Raw genomic sequence first — 9,923 nt, 5'->3', positions numbered from 1 at the left:
ACTTCCACATTTTTTAATACATAATTCTACTTTTCCTCGCACTCTGTACAATATATAATGTACAAGATACCAACCAGTATAGGTAGTAGAATTAAACCAATGTGTCCGAAACTGCTCTGAATAAATAATGTAATGGAATTGGATTATAGATGTTTTCTTCACGTGTATGCTTCATGCAGGGGCGTATTAACCATTAAGCAGACTAAGATGGTGCTTAGGGCACCAGGGCCAAAGGGGGCACCACAAAGTTGAGAAAAGGGTGAAAAGAAAACTAAACGAATGAAGATTTGTAAAAAAAAATTTGATAAAACTAGTGCAAATTGATCATAATGTTCTGTTTCTTGATCAGACAGGTCAACAACTAAAATGGACTGGGTCAGCGTGGAAAGGAGGGGGGCACCAAGATTTGTCAGTGCTTAGGGCACCAGTGAGCCTTAATCCGCCCCTGGCTTCATGCATATAGAGCTGTGCGCTTGCCATTCATACCATTCATCTACCCCCAGATAACAAAGAAGAATGGCAAAACGCTTCAAAGTGGGAAAGCCGAGCAATATTAGAAAGATTGCAATTCATGGACCGAGTGGAAGAGGTAACGGTCTATTTCCACAGATATCACATGAGAAAGGAGATAAGCTCTTTTAAAACCAGCAAAACTGATCCTCCGAAAGGTGGCGAACGAACACGTGGAGACGACGAATAGGGCTTGGGCGGAGGAGAAGAAGATGGCAAATAAGAGAGAGAGAGAGAAAGAGAGAGAGAGAGAGGTAGGTGGGAATGCAAACTGGATGAAGATATATATAAAAAAAATTGGACAAGGAGGATAAGGACTAAATGCTAGAAGAGGAGAAGAAAGCAGATTGAGAGAATGAAGCCAGTAAGCCTTCTTTTAGGTTCACTGTTTCCGTCAGAAGATACACAGAACACTTAGATAGTATATAAAAAAGCGTGTGTAAGATACATGTAGTTATCAAAACGTAGATGTTGAACCAATAATCAAAATAATAAAAAAGCGGGTGTTGGATAGTATCGGAACAATTTAACATGACTTTTCCCGTAGTTAACTATACAGTTAGGAACGTGGAAACCGCTTATAATAATCCCCAAGTTAACATTACATTTTCGTAGATGCCATTAGTGCTCCCATATGTTAAACATTTACATTTTTAACATAAGTGTTTCAGTTATAATTTTAATAGCATGCACAAAGATCATAATTATTAATTAAGATATGGGGACATAAGGGAACCAAAAGTTACAATTACAGCTTTAACGGCGAGTACAGTGCAATAATAATCCAATAAATCTACCCCCCATCTATGTTGATCGTGATGCTCGCACCTGAGTTGTTCAACATATTCTTCATCCAAGTAATACTCCATGCAATGAAGAACCTAGACATTGGGTTGCACATTCAAAAGTTAAATCTGCTGTCTGGTATAATAGTTTATGTACTGTACCGGTCAGTGGTCAAATCATTTTTTTAGGCACAGGCCCGGGGTTGGTGACTTAAATAAACTCAAGCCCTGACTGAAATTCCACAAGCCCGGACAGTTCATACCTGTCAACTCTCAAGCAGGGAGAAAAACCTCCCGATTTTGGGTTTTTTTCCTCATCTACCTCCCGATCTCGTAATATATCCCAATTTCTCGCAGAGAAGTCCCGATTATTACATTATGTCTGTCAATTTTCATTTCTTAAAGAACAACAAAACAAAAACCAAACCATACATAAATAGGTATAACGTATGCAATCTACAGATGCCATATTCTATTTTATCACTTGTGAATATTGTATTGATGAAATCAGTGCCGGATTTAGGCATAAGCTAAACAAGCTACAGCTTAGGGCCTCGCAGTCTGAAGGGGCTTTATCAATTTTATTTTATACCAAATAGGGCCTCTACACCTTCCCATAGCTTAGGGCCTCGCTATGTCTAAACTGCCACACTGCAGACATCGTAGCGATATGACTGAAACATTGTTAAAGCTACGTTACAAATCCAACTCACACATACACACACACAGACACACACACGTCTAAATCCTGCACTGGACGAAATAATTAATATCACACGACAGTTTTTTTTCTTCTTCAGTAAATAGAACGTTAAGATTAAAACATTATTCACATAAATTTCAGATGTTTTTAAACGACTACAACAGTACTATAGTAAAAAAAAAAAAAATAATAAATGAATGCTGTGAAATTTTCTCTGCAAACAAAATCGCATCTCCATTTCCGCCAAAGAAAATCGGCCAGTTAACACTTGACATTCCTCTACGGTATATGTAAAGTTTAATTACCATGATTAAATTAAAAGAAGGAATAATACATAATATACCATGCAGTATATGTGCCCCTTAAGAACTAATTCAGAATAAATATTTTATTCAGTAAACAGTTTTACATGCATTAAGACTTAAATCTAAGGAAATAAGGTGGGGCATAAAACGTGGGGAAAACAGTTGTCACATGTACGGTAACTTGTGACTTCAGATTTGAATTGTTAAAATGAAGTCCTAGGCATCGTAAGTTACAACAAAATAGGCATCGTTTATTTGGCAATTAATTGCTGGTGCTTACATACACACACTGTCGAACATGGTTTCTTTGAAGTATGTCCGAAGGGCAGTCCTTTTCACATGATAAATGCAAGGATAAGGATTAACTGTTGATTTGTCACACTGGCTTTATTGTTTGTGTACTTAATTCAAAATTTTCGCTATTTTGCAGTTTAGCCAGAGCTGACCAGAATATGAAAAAGGGGCTTGTCCTGGGGGGAACAATAAGGCGTATCACAGTGAGAAATGGCACGTCCCATGGGTGCTTGCACATTGGGGCAAGGGGTGGGGTCATTAGTGTCCTCCCCTAATTTCTATTGTCAGCCAGTTATTGTGAAACTTTGACATCTTTTCTTTTAATCGGTGCTATTTAAACTGCCCAAGGGATAGTTTTACATCAGTTCCAATCATTACAGATTACCGTTTATACATACTACATGTAACAGGCATAGCCTATAATTTTTTTTTAAATTTTTATTTTTTTTAAGATTACTGAAAATTGTGTTTTCTCGAAACATGACAGGTTTAGAATCTTATTTTTAGCAAAGCTTCCATTTGATTAAAATCAGATTTCAATTTCACCTAGGACAGTGGTGATTTGGTTTCGATTGTGCCGTGTTAAGGTATGTATGTCAACATCTTGAAAATACATTTACTCATTTCACCAGCACGATCAAAGTTTCCTTAGGCAAACAATTTTTGTTACAAGCCCGATGGGCACCTCACATTGAATATAGGCTGGGCCCGAACTAAAATCAGAGGTGCCCCGGGTGTCGGGCAATCAGATTTGTTAGTACTTCTGGTGTATATAAAAGATCTATAAATTGATTGTTGCATTTTGTGGTCACTTACTCGGCCTTCTGCCTATTTTCGCAATTCACACGTCTAACACTTTTCCCAGAATTTAAAATATCCAATGGTATGTCTTGAACAGCGCCAACTTTTAGTCTAGGTCTAGCATTTGTGGATCGTAGAACTGCCATTTTTTTCAGGATCGTAACATTCCTTTGAGAAATGTAATGAGCACAGAGTGGTGTTGCTTTGAAATCAACTCGCTTGTAATAATGTATTAATACTTTCTTTATGCATTTATCTGTTGGATAAGGAAAAAACATGTTGTCCACATGCTCTTCTTAATGTGCTATTACACCCGTAAGCAACGCAAAACGGCATTATCTTTTACTCTGGCAACTCCCACTTGGGAGGCTGGAGTCGCTACTATGACGTCACGTCCCGAATACGCGCGGAAATTTTGCATACGAGGTCACGGAAATTCAGCTCCTAGAAGATATGCCAATATTTAAATATTGGCATTACTGTCGCAGATGATAATTGAGAATAAGGTTTTCTTCTATAGTGCTTTTATTATTATTCTATATTTCCATTGGTTTCTGGACACCTTTTAAGTGTAACCTGACATGGCGCGGAATCCAACCCAGCGAGCTGGAAGACTCGGGCAAGGAAAGGTCTACGTGGCACACGCTCATCACATAGGCCGTTGAAGTAGTGGAGGATAACCGCCGTCAGCGACTCACAGCCTGAGAGAAAAACGGCACATCGCAGCATCCCAGACAATCACATCTACAAACGTCCCATTCCCTGCCTGTAACATCCTGCGTGTTTCCAGCTTTGGATTCAGGAGCCATATGTGTAGTCACCGTGGGCAGCACAACTAGTGTCATCATCAGACATGATAGGCGACCGAAGAAGAAAGGATTTGAGACGCCATTCTTTGTCTCGTATCAACTTACATCATGTCATTTTCCATAGGTTGGAAGCGTGTAGTTCGGTTGTACTTTCATCTATTGATTCTTTCTCCTTCTCCTTTAAAAAAGATAATCCCATATGTACAGACGGTTTTTCCACAAAACAACTTTTTCTGTTCTGGAATGTTAAGTCTCCATCACGCTATATATATATATATATATATATGTGTGTGTGTGTGTGTGTGTGTGTGTGTGTGTCTTCAAATGATATAATGATCTAATTTAGACACAACTAGTTGTTCTCTGCCTTTGTTTTTTTGCTATTAAAAGCACAATAGTGCAGCTGAGGGTGAATTTTCTTGCAAAAATGTTGGGACATTTGTGTATATCAACTGATTAAATACTATTTAAAAGGCATTTCTGGGGTAATATCAAGTACGTAGGGGTTCTCGTTATGAAATACGAGCTCTCTAAAATCTTCGTACGTAGAGTAACGAATCTATCGTCTCCATGTTGAAATCCCGCTCGGCAGTGATCGGCAGATCCCGAATGAATAACAAACATATTTCCGGTGACCGAAATTTGCATAATTATAGGCCACATTGTAAACACTGAAGATGATGACGTAAAACACAACCACGCTACGAGACCGCCCAAAATGTAAACAACGGTGAGTACGATCTTCTTCTGATCTCGTTCTTTTCTTCATTTCCTTTTCCTTTCTAATTTTAATTTTGAGAGGAAACAATGAAATGTATGTAGTAAGTTTTTGTGGTATGAGAATAATTTAAATCGACGTGCTCTGTACAGTATTGCAAAAACCCACAGGTACTCACTCTATTTCTTGCCCAGTAAAATTCGTACTCATCACGTCCCCACCACTCAATTTTATAAATGAAAAGCACCAGGCATATTTAAAAATGCTCAAAATTGAGTAATTTCATTAATCAATTTATAAATTCCAACCAGATTGTCACCAGTGGACCCCTAACACCCATCTTTCTGATGTTTCAAACAAAGCGGAAAAGAATTTGTGTGCTTCTCCAAGTTAATACTTTACATACACAAGGTTTTAAATAAGCTTTATTTTTTATTTTAAATCTGCGACTAGAATATGGAATCCAGGTTCAAAACTTGGGGCCAGATCATAAAAAAGTACACACACACAAACGTACAGTCACATGTCAGCTGAAGTTTGACCACAGCTTTATTCTTGCACATGTTTATTGGGTATTGTGCACACTGAGTAAATAGACACATAGACTTTGCTTTGGTGCCCATTCGAGGAAAGCAGGGGCCCCTTTTTAAATTTTGATTCCCACCCCATCCAGGCCAAAAAAACTTCCATCAAATCACAACCTCTCATGTATTAATTTCTGATCCAAAGTTGGCACTATATTCCTATAAGTTTGATAATTAATCATGAATATATTAGTTGTCAAATTATGAAATACATTTACATATTAAAATTCATTGGATAGACTTAAATCAGCTCACTTTTAAGCTCAATTCTAGAGCGACCTTTAAGAGGAAGAGGGAGAGGAAGGATGAGGCATGGAGCAAGAAGTTGAAAAACCAGATGGGGGAAGAGGAGGAAGACATGCTGTGCAGAGTAAATACTGAGCTGACCAAGCTCTACACATAGTTCAGACAAGGCAGACAAGAATGAGGGTAATTGTTTATTTATATCTTGCAAAACAAGTATTGATAGATATTAAAAAATGTTTGGTACTAAGTAACTTGGCAAAGTCTCTAATATCTATGTCAGTAGTGTTTTGCACAACTTAAAAATGCATACTTGTATTAAAGGATTAGTTATTTTACCAAACAATGTTATGTTTAAACTGCTTTATTTTTTGTTGCTACTCAACACCCCACCCCAATATGATTTGATAAAGGAAGACTATGCACAGATACCATAGAAAATACAGAGGCCACCTCATTTATATGGCCACCTTATATAATACCAAAATGGTAAAAGTATTATGGAGACAATCTCATACAGTACCCCATTGCATGATGAAATACATATAATTGATCTGAAACTAAATACAAAAGGTTTTAACATGGGTACAAGGTATAGTGGAAAAAATAGAACAGATTAAGTTAATGTTGTCTTCCAAGGAAAATAATATGCATGTTTTCGGACTCACTGAAACCAAATTAAATGCTAGCCACAATTATAATCTATTTCACTGTCAAGGCTACAATAAACCATTATGCAGGGACAGAGAGATGGGGGGGGGGGTCTTGTATACATTACAAGATGTAAATGCAGAAAGGTCACATGAAATTGAGAGTATTTGGGTGGAAATTTCTCAAAATAATGCAGAATCATTCCTAGTTGGTTTCATTTATAGGTCACCTTCCTCCAAAGCAATTTGGAATGATAACTCTTTGAAACAAACAGAAAATCTTCATGCACAGGAGAAAGAAACATATATACTCAGCAGTGTAAATAAGGACATACTCAATACTCAAATAAGGAGTAACTGGATGGAATTTTTTGAATCATTAGGCCTAGTCCAGCTGATAAAATGAGCCCACAAGTGTAACAGAAATATCAAGCACTCTTATTGATCACATTTATACCAACCTACCAAACAATGTGGCTTATGTTAATGTACCAAATGTTGGTCTTAGTGACCACTATCCTACTTTTTTGACAACAAAGGTTAAATGCAACAGAAATAGGAAACATACACACAAAACTATCACTTACAGATATTTCGAAAATTGAAGTAAATAACAATTTCAAGATGACCTATATAAAGTTCCATGGAATATTATCCAAAATTTTGATGACATATGTGAAGCTCTAAAAGTGTGGACTGATTTATGAATGTAGTCTCTAAGCATGCACCACTAAAAAAGTACATTGAGTAAAGTATGAAATCCAACCTAACTGATTTACTACTGAAATTCTAGATACTATGAAGACACGAAACCAATTGAAGGCTATGGGAAACCATGCACAATATCAAGTATGGGGAAATAACATAACAAGTATGATTGAAAAGGCTTGAAAACACAAAGAGCAACACAAACTCCATTTGGAAAGTCTTCAGTGAACTCATTGGGGGCAACACACAAAGATCAGACAAATAAAATTCACTCACTTCTGGTAAATGACACAAAAGTCACTGATGACACTGACATTGCAAATATTTTGAGTGATTCTTTTTCACTAAGGTTACAAACTAAGTTAAAAGAACCAGTGATAGAAAACAACTATAATGAACTGAAAAATCCCTAAGGAGGTATGTTCCTCTATCCCACAGGTATAAAAAAACTGCTAAAAAGTATCTCAGTAAACTTGATATCAAAAAAGCTACAGGACTTGATCAGATTGGTCCACCACTCATTAAAACTTCTGCCTCAGCTATTTCAAATAGCATAACATTCATAATCAATTTAAATATTGCAATCTCATCTGTCCCCAAAATATGGAAAAATGCAAAAGTAATGCTTATGCACAAATCTGGTTCTAAGAATGATGCTGATAACTACCAGCCATTTTCAATACAACCAAAACTTGTCAAAATTGATTGAAAAACATATCCATGACTCGTTCATGTCATATTTAATGAAACAGTTGCTGTTACACCCTATTCAATCAGGCTTTGGACAGAAACATTCATGTGAGACTGACTTGATCTCTCTAACTGATAAATGGCTTCAACCACTTGATCAAAGTTGAATAATAGGATCTCTATTTGTAGATTTCAGGAAAGTTTATGAGTTGATGTACATGAAATTCTTTTAAGAAACTGAAAATCAACCAATGTGATGAAAGCACAATTAGATGGTTTACTTCAAACTTAAGTGAGACAACACAACATGTTTATATAAATAATGTTGTCGGAACCTGGAACAATTAGATATGGAGTACCACAAGATTCAATTTTAGGTCCATTACTATTGACACTATTTATTAATGGCCTATCACTTTTTACTAAGGGACTCAATTTCATCTACAGATCTCTATGAAAATGACACAACATTGTCAGACATCCAAAACACAAAGCACAAACTATAAATTTATTTACAGGATGCCCTAAACAAACTGGACAACTAGTGCACATGCAATGGCATAGTGGTAAATACTGGAAGAACTAAAATATTACTTATCTCAACATGGCAAAAAAGAACAAATCTTGGTAGTGATGAACTATGTCTGACATGGAAGGATACAAATTTGCAAATGGTTTGTCATGATAGACTACTTGGTGTTTTGGTAGATAATAACCTATCATGGACTGAACATGTCAGTAAAAATGTTAATTCAAGTTTATGGCTTTTCAGTAGGATAAGGTACAGAAAACTATTTTGTAACAGTTACATACAACCCTATTTAGACTACTGTAACACAGTGTGGAGTAATTCAAATGATAAAATCATAGCAAAGCTGGCACATGTTAAAACAAGTGCATTCAGGCTATATCAATCCAGAAAGTAAGCAAGGAAAATTTTAGCTGGTAAGTTAAAATTATTACGTATTAAAGACTGAATCCGGTTGAGAAAAGCCAAATTAATGTACATGATATCCAGTAATAGTGCTCCTGAATATTTACAATCACTATTCAAGTATAGGCTACCTGGTAATACTCCACAACTGTGATCCATGTCTACCAAACAGTATAAAATTCCCAAACCAAATAAGGAATTATTCAAAAAATGTTTCCAGGACTCTGGAACTTTGCTCTGGAATAGTATTCCAGTTGACATTAGAAATGCCAACTCTATTTCCTTCTTCCAAACCAAAATATACAGCGGCTTCAGATATACACTTAAAATAGATAAATTCCTTTGTATAAGGGCCTAAAGGTAAATTAGCTAAAATCATTTCATATATAGGTATTTGTGATCTACGCTAGTGGCATACAAACATTCAATACTATTAAGGTCAACTTGCTCTTTTTTCAATTTAATTAATAAACTATCTTAAGTAATGCATTTATTAGTTTTATTTTTTAAAAAATACAAAATGGTAACAAAAAGTCTATGGAATCTTACTTTGGAGTTCAGCAATTAGACCTGACTAGATTGCAGATTTTTAAAAATTAGACATGTACAGAATTCAAATAGCCATTTAAGTCTTGTGAAATAAATACTATACTTTTATTCTTCTGTTTTAAATATGATGCATGCCTTAATGTGTATTTCTAAAGCCCCAAAATATGTTAAGATAATACTATATATGCAATATCATGATAAACATGACTTAATAATCCTACATTGTTTTATTTATCCAGAATTAAGGCTGACATGAAGGCTTGCAAGAAACTTTTTTTTCCTTCACATCTGATCAAACATTTTTGGGTAAGAATTTTAATTGCCCAGTCTGCTTGGCATTCAATGTTTCCACCTTTGAACTGGTGATTACTGCAAATGATTTCTGTATAACAGATTTACTCAATTCAGTGGCAATTTTGAAATTTCTTTAATTCTTTCAATAACTTTTATATATTCCTTGAGCATGTTATTGCCAAAGCTTAAAATTTGTATGTACAAAATGTATATCACAAAGGGTATGAATAACTTGACAGGTGTGTTGGCTACATTACAGAAAACCTCTTTCTGTATACAGGATATGTGTAGCACATGCCTATGAATGTACAACTTGCACTTTGTACCAATAAAATCAAAATACTGC

The 9,923-nt window shown here is 35.7% G+C and overlaps 1 protein-coding gene across 2 annotated transcripts in view; it reads left to right on the top strand.

Moving 5' to 3' along the window:
• The first annotated feature begins 4,694 nt into the window (after nt 1–4,694).
• LOC149782115 (uncharacterized) overlaps nt 4,695–9,923 on the top strand; it is a 100,821-nt gene continuing 95,592 nt past the window's right edge. For both annotated transcript variants that reach the window (XM_089933557.1, XM_089933553.1), the window contains exons 1-3: nt 4,695–4,937; nt 5,783–5,938; nt 9,523–9,589. The gene's annotated coding sequence lies outside the window, so the exon portion shown is untranslated. The remainder of the gene's footprint in view (nt 4,938–5,782; nt 5,939–9,522; nt 9,590–9,923) is intronic.

The sequence above is a fragment of the Sinohyriopsis cumingii genome, chromosome 15 (assembly GCF_028554795.1).
Source record: "Sinohyriopsis cumingii isolate HCF-2022 chromosome 15, ASM2855479v2, whole genome shotgun sequence".
Lineage (NCBI taxonomy): Eukaryota > Metazoa > Mollusca > Bivalvia > Unionida > Unionidae > Sinohyriopsis > Sinohyriopsis cumingii.
This window is presented reverse-complemented; position numbering and strand designations above follow the sequence as displayed.